General features: G+C 41.4%; 1 long non-coding RNA gene across 4 annotated transcripts in view; it reads left to right on the top strand.

Moving 5' to 3' along the window:
• The window catches only part of LOC144314102 (uncharacterized), a 33,807-nt gene that overhangs the window by 14,579 nt on the left and 2,394 nt on the right, over positions 1-16,834 (top strand). Inside the window, exons 4-5 of one of the 4 annotated variants that reach the window (XR_013379763.1) lie at positions 10,331-10,616; positions 15,704-15,857. This is a non-coding gene — a long non-coding RNA (uncharacterized LOC144314102). Of the gene's footprint in view, positions 1-6,193; positions 6,879-7,324; positions 7,448-10,330; positions 10,617-15,703; positions 15,858-16,834 lie in introns of those variants that run through there. The other 3 variants (XR_013379764.1, XR_013379765.1, XR_013379762.1) reach the window with 3 other exon arrangements.

The following is a 16,834-nucleotide window of genomic DNA, read 5'->3' as shown; positions in this document are numbered from 1 at the left end:
GTTGTAATTGAGAACCCAACAGATTCCTAGCAGGCGTCTTGGGTCAGGTGGCTTTGGATGTTTTTCAGCCCCTTTGTCTAGTGTAGGGCCTTATTGATCTTCATTGTCTTTGAGAACATTATTTGATTATGGGGAAGAGCCTGCCTATAGTAGGTTAAAATATAAACTCCTAGGCAATACAAAAAGAGCTTTAGCTCAATGGGAAAAGATGGCTGCCCATAAGATATGATTTCCTGAGAAGGAGCCTATATCTCAAAAAAAAAAAAAAAAAAATACAACTTCTGCTCTCACACCTAGAGTCCCCCCTAGTTAATGTCTGACATTTCTGTTGCCACACTTAACATTTTAAGCTAAATGGAGCCCTCCCTATGCTCATGTTTATAACTAGAATGTTCTCTTCATCAGAAAGGACAAGTATCTAACTCAGTTATATTCAAGTTACAAGTTTAGAATGCTATACATTAAGTTAGGATTGCATATTTTACTATGCATCAGAATCACCTGGAGGGCTTTAAAAAATATTTTATTTATTTATTCATGAGACACACACACACACAGAGAGAGAGAGAGAGAGGGAGAGAGAGGCAGAGACACAGGCAGAAGGAGAGGCAGGCTCCCTGCAGGGAACCTGACTTGGGACTCAATCCCGAGACTCCAGGAACACACCTTGGGCCGAAGGCAGGTGCTAAACCGCTGAGCCACCCAGGCTGCCCCTGGAGGGCTTTTTAAAACAGGTTTGTGGACTATACCCTTGAGAGTATGTCTAGAGTTAGGCCTGAGAATTTGAATTTCTTTTTTTTTTTTTTTTTGAGAATTTGAATTTCTTTTTTTTTAATAAATTTATTTTTTTATTGGTGTTCAATTTACCAACATACAGAATAACTCCCAGTGCTCATCCCATCAAGTGCCCCCCTCAGTGCCCGTCACCCATTCACCCCCACCCCCGCCCTCCTCCCCTTCCACCACCCCTAGTTCGTTTCCCAGAGTTAGGGGTCTTTATGTTCTGTCTCCCTTTCTGATATTTCCCACACACTTCTTCTCCCTTCCCTTCTATTCCCTTTCACTATTATTTATATTCCCCAAATGAATGAGAACATATAATATTTGTCCTTCTCCGACTGACTTACTTCACTCAGCATAATACCCTCCAGTTCCATCCACGTTGAAGCAAATGGTGGGTATTTGTCGTTTCTAATGGCTGAGGAATATTCCATTGTATACATAAACCACATCTTCTTTATCCATTCATCTTTCGATGGACACCGAGTCTCCTTCCACAGTTTGGCTATTGTGGACATTGCTGCTATAAACATTGGGGTGCAGGTGTCCTGGCGTTTCATTGCATCTGTATCTTTGGGGTAAATCCCCAACAGTGCATTTGCTGGGTCGTAGGGCAGGTCTATTTTTAACTCTTTGAGGAACCTCCACACAGTTTTCAGAGTGGCTGCACCAGTTCACATTCCCACCAACAGTGTAAGAGGGTTCCCTTTTCTCTGCATCCCCTCCAACATTTGTGGTTTCCTGCCTTGTTAATTTTCCCCATTCTCACTGGTGTGAGGTGGTATCTCATTGTGGTTTTGATTTGTATTTCCCTGATGGCAAGCGATGCAGAGCATTTTCTCATGTGCGTGTTGGCCATGTCTGTGTCTTCCTTTGTGAGATTTCTGTTCATGTCTTTTGCCCATTTCATGATTGGATTGTTTGTTTCTTTGGTGTTGAGTTTAAGAAGTTCTTTATAGATCTTGGAAACTAGCCCTTATCTGATACGTCATTTGCAAATATCTTCTCCCATTCTGTAGGTTGTCTTTTAGTTTTGTTGACTGTATCCTTTGCTGTGCAAAAGCTTCTTATCTTGATGAAGTTCCAATAGTTCATTTTTGCTTTTGTTTCTTTTGCCTTCGTGGATGTATCTTGCAAGAAGTTACTGTGGCCGAGTTCAAAAAGGGTGTTGCCTGTGTTCTTCTCTAGGATTTTGATGGAATCTTGTCTCACATTTAGATCTTTCATCCATTTTGAGTTTATCTTTGTGTATGGTGTAAGAGAATGGTCTGGTTTCATTCTTCTGCATGTGGATGTCCAATTTTCCCAGCACCATTTGTTGAAGAGACTGTCTTTCTTCCAATGGATAGTCTTTCCTCCTTTATCGAATATTAGTTGACCATAAAGTTCAGGGTCCACTTCTGGGTTCTCTATTCTGTTCCACTGATCTATGTGTCTGTTTTTGTGCCAGTACCACACTGTCTTGATGACCACAGCTTTGTAGTACAACCTGAAATCTGGCATTGTGATGCCCCCAGATATGGTTTTCTTTTTTAAAATTCCCCTGGCTGGGCAGCCCTGGTGGCGCAGTGGTTTGGCGCTGCCTGCAGCCCGGGATGTGATCCTGGAGACCGGGGATCGAGTCCCGCATCCGGCTTCCTGCATGGAGCCTGCTTGCTTTTCCCTCTGCCTGTGTCTCTGCCTCTCTCTTCTCTCTCTCTGAATGAATAAATAAATAAATCTTTAAAAAAAAAAATTCCCCTGGCTATTCGGGGTCTTTTCTGATTCCACACAAATCTTAGAATAATTTGTTCTAACTCTCTGAAGAAAGTCCATGGTATTTTGATAGGGATTGCATTAAATGTGTATATTGCCCTGGGTAACATTGACATTTTCACAATATTAGAGAATTTGAATTTCTAATAAGTTCCCAGGTGATACTGATGCTGCTGGTGTGTGAAACACCTTGAGAATGACTGGACTGATGGTTCTCATGCTTTCTTCGCCACATTAACACTACTGGTGGTAGGCACTGGGGATGGTGGGATGCTGTCCTGTCAGTAATAGGGGATCACCAGGGCAGTGATCCTAGCTGCATATTAAAAGCACACGGGGGGATCCCTGGGTGGCTCAGCGGTTTGGCACCTGCCTTTGGCCCAGAGTGCGATCCTGGAGTCCCAGGATCGAGTCCCACGTTGGGCTCCCGGCATGGAGCCTGCTTCTCCCTCTGCCTGTGTCTCTGCCTCTCTGTCTCTCTCTCTGTCTATCATAAATAAATAAATAAATCTTTAAAAAATAAAAATTGAAAATTAAAAAAAATTTTAAAAAAATTAAAGCACATGGGGTTTTTAAAAAAATATATCAATCAGGATTGTACCTCAGACCAAAAAATTAAGAATGCCTAGAGGTGGGACCCGGGTCTGGGTAATTTCTAAAAATTCCACAAGTAATTTTATTTTATTATTTTTAAAAAGATTTATTTATTTGTTTGTTTGTTTATTTATTTGAGAGAAAGAGCACTAACAGTGGGGAGGGGCAGAGGGAGAGGGAGAAGTAGACTTCCCAGTGAGCAAAGGGTCTAACACTGGGCTAGTCCCAGGATGCTGGTGTCATGACAAATGCAGATGCTTAACCCACTGAGCCACCCAGGTGCCCCTCCACAGATAATTTTAATGTGTAGTCAGGGTTAAGAACCTTTGCTCAGGTGAGATCCTTTGGTGGGGGCGGGGGCGGGGGTGTGAGGGTCTAGGCAGAGATTCATGGTTTAACACCCTCCTCGCACATAGTTTTGATACATTTCTATAGGGTAAGACTCCTTCTGCCTGTTTTGTAACCAGGTTGAAAATCTCCAGACAAAATGTCCACATGACATTCCTAAAAGTGAAATGGTCAGGGTCACATATCTAGAATTCTTTTGTGATTATCATTTTCCTTCCCCCACCCCTCCGTATAATCACATAGGAGATGGCCACATAGCAAGTTGAGAGCCACAGTAAGGTAAAGGAGCTGAAATAAACATGGTTGATTCCTTCTTTGGCCTCTTCTCCTGCCCCCACTTTTACCCATATACCCTCCTTTGTACCTGCTGATACCTGGACCAGAGGGAGGGCTGAACCCCAATAGCAAAGACAAGTCGATAGCACCCTGAGAACTCACAGCTGAGTCCTTTTGACATCAAGGATGTGGACCCCAGAAACAGGTGAGATCTGAGTGGGTGTTACAGTGAAAGCCTCCTGGCTCACAAGAAGGCCTGGAGCCAAAAGTTTCCATTCTAGTATTAACACTCCATCAGTGACTAAGGATAAGCCATTGATCTTCCCAGAATCTCAATTCCCCCACGTATACAGTTAGAAAACATGCTAAGTTATCTAATAGGGAAGTCTTGTCAGACCAACTACATGTTCTTATATAATCATAAAGCAAAAAAAAAAAAAAAAAAAAGAGAGAAGAAAAGAAAGAAGAGAAAAGAAAAATGCTCATGCTGTATTCTTTGGATTAGAAAATACTGCCATTTTCACTCCATGGTATTTCCGCATATCTAATTCCACCTTTATAAACACCGAGGAATTCTAGAGTTCATAATTCTGTAGCAATACTTTAATACATGTACATATGATTCAGACTTCTGCACAGAGAGCAGTTCATAAATATTTGTTGACTAAATGACAGGTGATGAATCAATTGATTAAATGAAGGCATTTTCAAAATCAGATGTACCACTAATAAAATCACAAGCTGTTATTCTAAATGAATAACTCAATGAATACTTCCTAAGCTGAATTAATCACCATGGTCTACAATGATTCTACATTAGAGATATTAAATATGTAAAATATGTAGTAAATTTCCAAGTTAATCAGTTTACTCATGGCTAGGCTAAAACAGGGTGAGGTACTTAGAGTTGAGACAGCAGAAATCAAAGAAGGGACAACCATGTTAATGAGATCAGTGATTCCTGCCATGTTGTGACCAGAAGAATGTAGTCCCAGCACCCCCTATCCTGCTTTACTTTTTCTTGATTTTCATAGCATTTAGCACCTGCCAATATAGTATATATATAGCTGACTTTATATTATGTAAGCCAACCAATGCTTCAAGTTCACATTTGTATAGTGAAATATCATTATTTCTTTATTATTCTACATTTTTCCATATGATTTCATATTTGGTAACTTAAAAGTCTTCTGGATTACAGGACCTGGAAAGAAGCTCATCTAAAAAGAAAAAAATGCAGATTTTAGAGGACCTCAAGTTTAACTGGCATACAATGTGTTTCTGAAAAACCAAAGCCAATATTATATTCCATGTGGCCTACAAGGACATATAGAATCCAGCTCACAGAAAATAATGTCTCAATGTATTCTGCATTGGTCTGAATGAACTTAGGATAGTCTATGCTCTGTTCTAGACAACATTATTTTGATGAGACAGGCACACGCTGGAGTGATCTCAAAATGGGCAGGCTAAGGGCACATGGGTGGCTCAGTGGTTGAGTGTCTGTCTTCGGCTCAGGTCATGATCCTGGGGTCCTGGGATTGAGTCCTGTCTTGGGCTCCCTGCAAAGAACCTGCTTCTCCATCTGCCTGTGTCTCTGCCTCTTTCTCTTTGTCTCTCATGAGTAAATAAAATCTTTTTTAAAAAATGGGGGGGGGCTAGACAGTGATCTGGAAATTTTATCAGATAAAGAAAAATGGAACTCACTGTGAATTTTCATTTTAAAGACTAAGTGTTAGAGTGCTCATAATAGTTGACAGTTCTGGTATAGAAAAGTCAGTACACATATTCTTAGCTCAGGCTTCTATAACAAAATATCATAGATTAGATGGCTTAATTAACAGAAATTTATTTCTCACAGTTCCAGAGGCCAGAAGTCCAACATTAAGGTGCCAGCCTATTCAGTTTCTGCAGCATTCTCTCCCTGGCTTGCAGAGTGCTCACTGTGTGCTCACATGGCCTTTTCTCAGTGCTTGCAGGGCTTGCTCCCTCTCTTCCTTTTCTTATAAGGACATCAACCCTATCAGATTAGGACCCCACCTGTATAACCTCATTTAACCTTAATTAACCTCCCAAAACCCCTCTCTCCAAATCCAGTCACATTGGGGGTTAGGGCTCAAACATACAAATTTTGGGAGGACACAATTTAATCCACAGTAGTCTGTAGCCCTCTAAAGTAAATATATTGGGAGGGGGATCCCTGGGTGGCTCAGCGGTTTCGCGCCTGCCTTTGGCTCAGGGCGTGATCCTGGAGTCCCGGGATAGAGTCCTGTGTCGGGCTCCTGGCATGGGGCCTGCTTCTCCCTCTGCCTGTGTCTCTGCCTCTCCCTCTCTCTCTCTGTGTCTATCATGAATAAATAAAAATAAATCTTTAAAAAATAAATAAATAAAGTAAATATATTTGGAGGCATGTTGTAACCAGTGTAAAAAAACTTTCTAGCTGAAGCTGTTCAACCATGAAGCCAATTGCCAACCCTCTGAAACTGCGGTCTTCCTATCACTGGAAGTCATAATTCAGCTCAAAGAACCATCTCTCAGTGATGTTGGAGCGGAGATTCCTACTGTGAATGGAAGTTTAGAACAGAAGATTACTAGGGTCTCTGCAGCTCAAAAATTCTACCATATTTAAACTTTTAAAATGTTGCTATTTTACTGGATACACCCTTAGTTGTCCTTCTCTCAAAGGATTGAAACCATATGTGGTTATTTTGGCATAAGAAGAGAAGTTCAGTAAAAGGCTTAAAACAACAAAATTCAAACAATTTTGGATTAAGTAAAATTTCACAATTCTTGGTTTTGCAGAGAGCAACGATATATCTATGATTCTCATCTGGATTTGCTCGGGGTTATGATTTTGTGTGGGGTTGGGAGGAAGTGGTTTAAGAAAATTCTTAAACTGCATCCCAAACACTGCTAGTTTTCAGTTGCTTTCTTAAGAAACTCGGAGAGGTCAGACTGGATTCCATGAACAAGATTGGAGGTGTCTAATATGTAAGATCACTTCATACCTAGTGTTTGGTAACCTTTAGGTAGAAAAAGCCAAGAAAAAGAAACTAGATTAAGAAAGAAAAATAGGAATATTTTTTCACTACTTTTCTTCCAGAAATTACATGGCCTCCTAGCATGACTGCCAGATGTAGTAAATATTCAATAAAAACTTTTAGTTCTGGATGAACCAAAACTGCTTGGCAACCAACACTGTTTATTAATTCTGAACTCTCTCTTATTGTGAGTTGCATTATGGTCAAAGTTTTAAAAATATGATAGTTTAGTTTAATACAAAATATGCTTTGAATTTTCCTAAAAATTATGTCAATGAGCCTAAGACAAAAGGAGTTAGTTGCAGTTGATGCCTTACTATTTAGTAAAATGAGTTATACTCTTACAAATGCTTAGCATAAAGAATATCAAAAGCTGTATTTATGATTAGTAGAGAATAGTTTCCATACAAATTAAGAGCAGTGCTTCCAAAAGACAACAGTCAAGATCCAACAGCATAAAATATGGTTCGTAGTGATGGCTTGCTCTCTCTCTCTCTCTCTCTCTCTCTTTCTTTCTTCCTTTATTTTAGGTCCTTGAACACAGGACAAAGAAGAGATCTCCAAGTTGGTCCACATATTTTATTGATGAATCTTAGTATGAACTAGGATTTATAAGCCTGTGCTGACTTATAAAGAGGAGTCTTTGACTTGAACTCATAGTTTACTATAGTAAGATAATCATGTAATTTATATGTGAAGATGACCAAGGCACTTTTGAAAGTGAAAGGGAGCATAATTATATTAGCTTAATAGGCATAAACAGAAACTGTCCCAGGCAAACCAGGATATTTGGTGGCCATATCATCGGACACATTACAGTTGATGCTCCAACCTCCATTTCACCCCAAATGATATTCGAGGATGGTAGTCCTCAAAGTCTGGTCCCAGACCAGCAGTGCCAGCATCACATGGCAACTTATTAGAAATGTAACTTCTGACCCCCAGACCTATGGAATCAGAAACTCTGAGGTAGGCAGGGCAGCAGTATGTGGGTTTTAGAAGCCCTCCTGTTGATTCCAAGGAAGGCTAAAGTTTGAGATCTACTGGTGTAAGCCAATCATAATATTTATTTCCTTCATCACCGATGGGTTTAAAAACAGGAAAGCCTAAAGCCAGTTTGAGCCAATGAAATATAAAAAGAGGCTAGCTGGGGATTTCTGGGAAAGATCAGTCAATCTCTCTCTTGTTGAACAAGGAGATATATTGCCTTACTGATTGAAGACAAATGACTTTTTTTTTTTCTCTGTGAACTGTAGAGCAGACACTTGAAAAGACACTGGCACTGTTTGGCTATTGGATCAAGCAATCCAGACGTCTATCCAACCTCTGGACTATGTGAAAGAATTTATTTGTTGAAGCCATTTCTATTTCAACCAACTGAAAGCATCCTTCTATGCCAGCACCCATTCCCACTTGTCTTGAACCTGCCTTCACACCATTATCTTCTCCCACAATGCCATCCTCTCTTTTCTCCCTCCTATCCCCACTCCTTGTCTCCTAGTCAGATCCTACCCCTCCTTCAAAGTCTAGTTCACTGCCTCCCTCATAAAGGCTCTGCCCCAATTTGTCTCTTCTTCAGAATTCAGTTTCACTTGCTTTCTGAAGCACTGGTCTGTTTTCATCATATCCTACCTCCTACTGCTTTGTCTCCTAAGTGCCTTGTCATGTGCGAGTACATGGCACCTGGCATAGGGATCCATGTACCAGGATATCAGGAACTATTTGGTATAGATGGTGATTCCACTGGTCCATGGAGATGAGGGATTCGGTGTGGCACCCGTTGCTGCCACTGTTAGCAACTGCCATTCCCAGGTCACAGGTGTTCCTTGGCTATGACCACCACATCAAACCCTGCCTTAATTACAACTCTAATTCTGCCTTGGCCTAAAATTAGACACCTTTATGACATCTATGAGACAGAAACTCCAAGAGCAAAAAGAGATAGGTTACCAGGTTAATGCTCGGCCACCTGTACAGAACAGGACTTGATGGCACTGAAGCAGGTCTATGCAGTGAGTAGGAAATGGAGTTGCCAGACCATCATTAGCACCCTTCTCGGCATTTGCTCTCTTCAGAAACTGGATACACCAACAGAGTTGTGCTGGTGGCAGGAAGCTGAGAGTGAAGAGATTACTCTGGCTCCTAAGAAGGCTGTTTGAGGATGTGAGCTTCAGAATCAGACCACCTGGTGCTCGCTTCAGCAGCACATATACTAAAAATAGAATCAGACCACCTGGATTTGACTCTTCATAGAGTCTACTGTCTACTTATAATCTTAGACAAGTTATTTGACTTTTCTGACTCTCAGTTTCCTCATCTGTAAAATGGGAGTACTAATTATACCTCATTTTCTGACATGAGAAATAAATAAGATCATGTATGTAAGACACTTAGCATCATGCCTGGTATACAGTAAGCACTCAATAAATAGTAGTTCTTGTTAGTGACCCAACCTCTCTGTGGCTCTGTGCTGGCCTCCCTCCTCCCTGTGGATGTGGGAGGAGGGGGGTGGCTGGCACTTCCCTGTTCGTAGGCAGGGCAGTGAGTGAATAGTAAAGGGAGGAAACTGGAATCTCAATGCAGCTAGAGAGAGCAGTCTTTGCCCTGGCTTTCTGCCTGCCCAGCAGCTGTGGTTTAGCATCTGAATATAAAACTGACCCATATCCTCCTCAGCACAACACTTTCTCGCACCACCTTCAAGAGCCACCACCCTCACAGGGAGTCACAGGCAAAGCAGGGATGTTCTGTGGTTGATATTAACTCCTTGCATTTACCCAGCACTTTACAGTTTAGAAAGCCCTTTCCCATCGTTTCTCTCATTTGGCCCTCGTACCATCCTTGTGCCATAGCCAGGGATCACCCCTGTTGGCCCCATTTTACCCATTAGGAATCAGAGCAATTGTGTGACTTGCCAAAGACTTCAGAGTCAGGAAGTTACAGAGCCAGGACTCAGAGATATTCTCACTCTTAGTCATATGCCCGCCTCCTTCATGACCCATATGCCCTGTACATGGAATAAGGTTTTCCAAAGAAAAGCATAATTCATATGTTCTACATGTAAGATTATTCGGCCAAATGTCAAATAGTGAAAAACTTTTCACCTCTCTCTCCAGGATCCTTTGCTTAATGTTCAAGTATGTATATGATTCCCAAGAAAAAGAGACCACAGGTCTGCTTTCAATTTGTTATGCAGAAAGTATTTACTATAAGGGACGCCTGGGTGGCTCAGTGGTTGAGCATCTGCCTTTGGCTCAGGGCATGATCCCAGGGTCCTGGGATGGAGCCCTGCATTGGCCTCCCCGCAGGAAGCCTGCTTCTCCCTCTGTCTATGTCTCTGCCTCTCTGTGTCTCTCATGAATAAATAAAACCTTCAAAAAAAAAAAAAAGTATATACTGTCATGCCTGAACCCTAAGCAAGCAGGACCCAAATCCTATTTCACTTGAGTGTTTACCCAAAGCTCTACTTTTGTTAATGCAAAAAAGGTTCCCATATTTGCCTATCTATTGTGATTCTTTGCTTTCCCTTCTTATTCAAGGAAGGAACCTGAAGTGCTTATGGAAATTGCAAGAAGAGGACAAAATCAGTTGGAAAGATTTAGAGATCTGGGGTCAAAACAGTGTGAAATCACTGCCCAAAGGGAAGGATTCTAAGCACTTGTCTGAAACAGAGAATCTTAGTGTAAATCACATTAAGCAAGCAACTCCAGTGTGGGACAGCTGATTGTGGTGCAGAAGTCTTGTTGTAAGAGTGGCAAAGAACTGAAAACATGGCCAAGAATGTATCGGCCAGCCTTAGTCTCTGAGCCATCCATACCCACCACGGTAAGTGACATAAAGAGCCTGGACTTCAGGATCTTACAGACCTGATGTAGAATCCTACTCTTGAAGTTTACCAGTTCTGTGACCTTAAGTAACTTCCCTAGCCTCTCTGAACTTTGCTTTCATCTGTAAAATGGGAGAGTGGTACCAACCTTCCAGACTGGGGGGAGAGGGGGAGGATTAAGTTATCCAAGTTAAGTGAAGTACCTGGCACATACTGGGTGATTGATAAATGGTAGGTATGACTTCTTATTTTAAGCAATTCACAGGAATTATACCATGGCAGTGTTTTCTAAACAGTATCTTTACAGATAATACAATTTAATGATAATCAGAAAAATGGCAAAAATCCATTGGTTGTCCTCAATCCCTCTCTGGCCTCCATCAGGTGCAGCCAGTTACTCAGGAACCTCAATTATTTGCAGACATAAGATCCTGCGTCTCCATGTGACGAGATCACTTTAGGGTTTAACATCAGATCTAGGCTGTTCTAAGTCATTCATTCTTGTAGCATATTTATTTGATGTCATCAGTCTGATGTCATCCCACTTCTGCCGTTAACTATTTGTTTCATGCAAGTACTAATTGGAACTAATTGACAAGTCCCAATTTCTTCATCGGCAAAAAAGTTTGGACATAGAGTATATTTTCTACAGTCTCTACCCATTAATTCCTTAAAGCTGTGATTCTGGAATCTAGAAAGAATCCTGCCTTCACTGCTTGGTGAATAGGTAGCAGGAACTAGAAAAATAAAAATAAAAAAATTTAAAAACCTATCTCATCTTTACCAAGCTCACCAACTAAACAAATTGCTCTGTGTGTGTGTGTAAAGATCTGACATTTATGTTTTCGTTTTATTTTGGGACCTTAAACTACAGACTTCTACGAAGCTATCACAGTTCACTAGTCAGTATATAGGTCTTTCCATGATTGAGCTTAATAGTTAAAAATAATCATAAAGCAATAATAACACACCTTCCCATTTATATTATTTTTCCATAAAAAGCAACTTTACATGTTTTGATTTCATAATAACTTGCTGAACTAAATTGTATTCCCATATTAAGATAAGAACTGGAGACTTAGATGAGACATTTAACTCCCCTAAAATCATAGAGCAAATACATGCTAGAACCATGTGGCCTTCAGTCTCCTCACCCTGTGCTTCCTCTCCACCCCATCATCTTAAATAGCAAATCATTTCCAACTGTTCAGCACGTACATGGGGTTGTGCCCGCCTCTAGCTGCCTGACTGGTTGCTTCCACCAAAGCCTGACAGAACAGAAAGCAGAACCAGCAGCCACCCCACCCCACGATCAGGGCCTTGCACCCTTACGTGTAATGTGATGATTGGGATCTCTACTGAGAGACCAACACAAAACGTGAAGTCATCGGAAGGCACAAAACAGCAATTAATAATTCTCTATATTGATGTTTTCCCCTTTCTTCTACAATGTTATAGCTTTACAAATGCTACTGTAGATTTTCCTTTAGTGCAGCTTCAATGATGTGATCCATTTCCTTGTGTGAGAAAGGCTCAAAAATATTGGAACTCACTACTTGCCTCAAAGAAGAAAATATTTTGTTTGGCACAATGTTGATTGTTGATCTACAAGTTCAACCTGACTGTTCTACTTAGAATAAGCACAGATGAGTTTAGATGCACAAATTCAGGATCAGGGGCCCCTGCGTGGTTCAGTGGTTTAGCATCTGCCTTTGGCTCAAGTCATGATCCCGGGGTCCTGGGATCAAGTTCTGCATGGAACTCCTCGCAGGGAGCCTGCTTCTCCCTCTACCTATGTCTCTACTTCTTCCTGTGTGTCTCTCATGAATAAATAAATAATATCTTTTAAAAATTCAGGATCTAAAGTCTTCTGACCAAATCCTAAAGAAATTGGCCCTCTTAAAAGTGAAAATTCTAACCAAAATGAAAAACACCTTGCACAGAGGCAATACCATATGTTTTTAGAGATGATGCCAGAGTCATGATGAGGGTTTTCAGAGTCATGCAATGGCAGCTCTTTCTACCCATGATCTGCCATACTTCTAATTAATTTTTTCCCATTGTTTGGTCTTTTTACCCAGGGTAGCAAGTTTCCCAGGTCATGAGGGGGTGTGTGTTGGTATCTAATGTTTTTATGTTGGAGAATGTGGGGCTCGAGCAAACTGGGCCAGATGCTTCTGGCACATGTGAGCCTTCCTTCCCCTCATCCTCTCCCTCACAAGCCAAGCCCCAGAAGCCTTGCAAAGAGGGGCTTGAGGCATGGCTGTAGGAGAGGCAAGAGTACCGAGGAGCAGTCTGGTATCTGCCCCTTCCAAGACCAGACCCAGGCTCACTTGAAGTAATCACACCCTCCTGCCATGTCTACTGCCAAGATCTATATATGGGAAATCTATTGGAAGATTTCATTGAGCTAATAAAAGCTTTATAAGTGTATTCAGTAAAATGAGCTTTTAACAATGTGGGAAATTGCTTAAGCCATAATGGTAAATGAAGAAATAAAACAAAAGGAATATGTAAGTAAAAAATATTCTTAGACAATAAAATTTGAAGAAAATACACAAAATATTAACACTACTAGCCTGGAAATACTGTGGACTACTGCTGTATCCTGCCCAGTACACATTCTTCCTCCAGGAAATTATCCCCTATGTTTGCCTTGTTGAACCACCTTCCCCTTTTTCTCAGACAAGTATCTTGGGTAAGTTGCAGGGGTGGGACCCAGTGGATTAAAGCTAGTCATCTCATCCTTCCTACCATGGTCTGTGCATGGACATTTAGCCAAATTTGAGCCGATGAGACATGAGGAAATGTTTGCTAGAATTTGAAGGAAAGGCAGATTTCACTCTTCTCCTATTGAAATGGCATGTGATGCTAAGTTTCAAACTGCAGCAGTCATTTTGTCAGAGTGAAAGCATGGTAATGACTCCGGTGACCACTGAGTAGAGCCCAAAGCTCCAGCCATACTGTCAACTCTGAGTAAAGACAGAGAAGCCAGGTTCTTGGTGGCATCATTTGAGCCCTTGGACCAAAGCTTGCCTGGAGCCTCTGGACTTCTCAGAAGTGGTATCGGGTTATTTTGTTGCTTGCAGTATAAGAAGCCCTGGTTGATACAGAAATTGATACTGACTGTATTTTAAATTATAAAAGTAACTTTTTACTCTGTAATTTATGAGTAGCTTTTCCCATAGTATTTAAGAGCAGTCTCAGGATTCAAATCCCAGAGTCCCTATTTAGTAGCAATGAGACTTTGGGATAGTAGCTTTACCACTCTGAGATTTAAAAGGAGGATAATAATACTCATTGCACAGAATTGTTGTGAGAATTGATAATTAAGATATAAAACACTTAGAAAAGTGTCCAGCCTGTGGTAAACACTAGTGTTTGTTATCACCCTGATTTTCACACAGTAATCCCCAGAGGCAGCAGTGTGACAGAGCATTGTGGATAGAAAAGATTTTTCTTCCAATCCTCTCTGTCCCATTACATTTTTGACAAAGCTCAAAATAATGAAAATCATTAGAAGGTATTTGTGAAACATGGTGAAGTGATAATGTGGCATCATGAAAGAGCATGATTTTTGAGAACGATAAAGACTTAGGCCCCAGTCCCCATAAACAAATTTCCAGCTGTGTGACCTTGAGTGGTTGTTTAAACTTTCAGAGCTTTGGCTTCCCCATATATAAAATGGGAATGACAACACTTCCCACACTGGTTCATTGCAAAGATTAATATAGTGAGTGCCCAATCTTGTCACACAGCTGGCACTCAAGGAAGGGTGGCCTAATGACTAGTTATTTAGGCATTGGATGTTTGTCTCTGATCAGTTAGAGAAAACAGCATGATTTAATCCTACTTGCAAGAAAAATCACTTTATCTTCTTTTTAAAATCAAAATCACAGCCTACATTATTTAGAACAGTTTTCTGTATATAAGGTTGGATCATTTAGTCCATTGGTAGCTAGATGCTAGAGATGTAAAGATATACTGGGTTTCCTTTCTCCCTACCTCCTACCGTTACAGGTAAACACATGAGAGGAATTGTCCATTCTTTCATTTCCTGTTCTGCTTTCATGCATGCAGAAAAAGGTAGTGTATGATGTGTGGCGGCACATTGGGACATTGGCCACCCTCTCTCGCACAGATCCACAAGCAGAACCAGAGCTGGACACAAAAAGTGCAATGCCACACAGCTTTTTTAGTTGTTCCCTTTATTTACCACAATCAAGAGTGTGAGCTGCCCTGAATGTCCCTGGAAATTTTCTACATGACCTCTGAGGCTCAGTTCCCAAGCCAGTCAACCCTTGGGAAAAAGCCTTGTTTTAAACTCTGGCCCCGGGTACTTGAAAGTGAGTTTTCACCGGGTTGATCTCTCCCCTCTTCTCATTCCCTCCGTAGCAAAAATCACATTTAGGACAGCAGATACTCTTTATTCTAACTTGGGGCTTCTTACCTCTGACTGTCTTGGCAGATGTGAGAGGAGAGAGCACAGGTTTGGAAGAGCTAAAAAGTTTCTTCTGGTATGACAAGTATTTTAGTGAAGTTCATTCCAAATTAAGTTTTTTCTCTTTGCACTTCCCCTTTACTAACTTTCCCCCATTTCTTTAGAAAAATTATCACAGCATTAGTCAGGAATAAAGGTATAAAACTCTTGGCCTTCAAATTCAAAAGACTTGGTCAGGTGTAAGAAGGACTTGGGAAGAGTGTTTGCTGGCCAGTTTTTGTTGCCCTTCCTGCAAACATCAGCCTCCCACCCACACCCACCTCCAGGCCAGAGAAAGCCTTCCCAAGCTGGGGAGAGCAGAAGTAGATAAATGAGTGTAAGCAAAAGAAGTAGAAGTAGTGAAGAAAAAAAAAAAAAAAAGAAAGGATCGTCTACCATGTCCTTTACCTTGAGGTTAGCTCTACGGTGGGGAAGGATGATGGAGGCTCATGATGATATTGGGGATCTGTTACCATGTGAAATCTTGGGAAGCAATAGCCTCTCAGTGTTTCCTAGCACACAATGCTCTGACAGTAGTAAGTTAAAGATGGCCACATGGAGTGCCGTGAGTAGGAAAAGCTTAACACAGCCCCTCTGAATCTCTAGCAGCCCCAGAGAGGCACAGGTGAAGTGCTGAATGGCCCCTAGACACCAAGAAGGGCACAGAATTTAGCTGACAAAGAGCCCACGTGGTCTTATCATCATAACAGTGAGTCATAAAAGTGAGAAGTGGCATGGAATGTGCACATCACGAGTCCAGGTGAGTCAAGAACATCTCCACAGGTAACCTAATGTGGCAGCCGTGACACCCAGGAACCACAGTGGGCTGTTGGTCATCTCAGCAGAAGCCAGGCCATGTCAAGACTGGGGACAGAAGCCCTTTCCCACTGCCCCCAGAAGTTAGCTCTCTGGAGAGAAGAAAATAGAGGAGGTCATCTGGAATCATTTGCATTCTTTTGTTGTGTGTTTCTCATGGCCTAGAGCAGGGAGAAATCAGATATATTTCTGGGAGAAGGAAATAACTCCTAAGACGAATATTGAAAGACGGTAATCAAGATAGGCGAAGAAAGTGAAGGAGGCAATGATAGGCCAAGGGAACAGTGTAAAGCTGTGTTTTCTTGGCATGGAAGTAGGAAACAGTATATTGGAAGCTAGCCCAGGAACCATTAGCAAATTGGTAATATGACAGCCTGGAGTTGGAGGTTATGATGAAGATATGGTTGGAGAAGTAAGTAGAGGTCAGGACTTTTGGAGGACTTTCATGACACACAAAAGTGGCTTACGTGACATAAGGCATTGAAAGGGTTGGATTTTCAACATTGTGCATGATGGATCTGAGGGTTTAATTCTGGTTGTTTATTCCTAACAAAACTTAGTGATTTCAAATAACATTTTTTTACATGTTACAGTTTTGGAGGTCAGGAATTTGGGCAGGGCTCAGCTAGGCAATTCTTCTGCTCTATATGCACTGGTTGGCACCCCAGTAGTATTCATCTGCCAGTTGATCTGGTATGGATGTTATAAGATGGTTTTACACTCATGCCTGGTAACTGGGCAGCCAAGTCACTGTTCCTCTCTGTGTCATCTCGACCCTTTCCATATGGTCTAACAAGAGTGTTGGACTTATTCATGGTGGCCCAGGACTTCCAGAGACCAAGGTGAAAACTTCTCTTAAATGTTAGGCATAGGGATCCCTGGGTGGCGCAGCAGTTTAGCGCCTGCCTTTGGCCCAGGGCA

The sequence above is a fragment of the Canis aureus genome, chromosome 5 (assembly GCF_053574225.1).
Source record: "Canis aureus isolate CA01 chromosome 5, VMU_Caureus_v.1.0, whole genome shotgun sequence".
Lineage (NCBI taxonomy): Eukaryota > Metazoa > Chordata > Mammalia > Carnivora > Canidae > Canis > Canis aureus.
The sequence above is the reverse complement of the archived record's forward strand: the minus strand, read 5'-3'. Positions and strand labels throughout refer to the sequence as shown.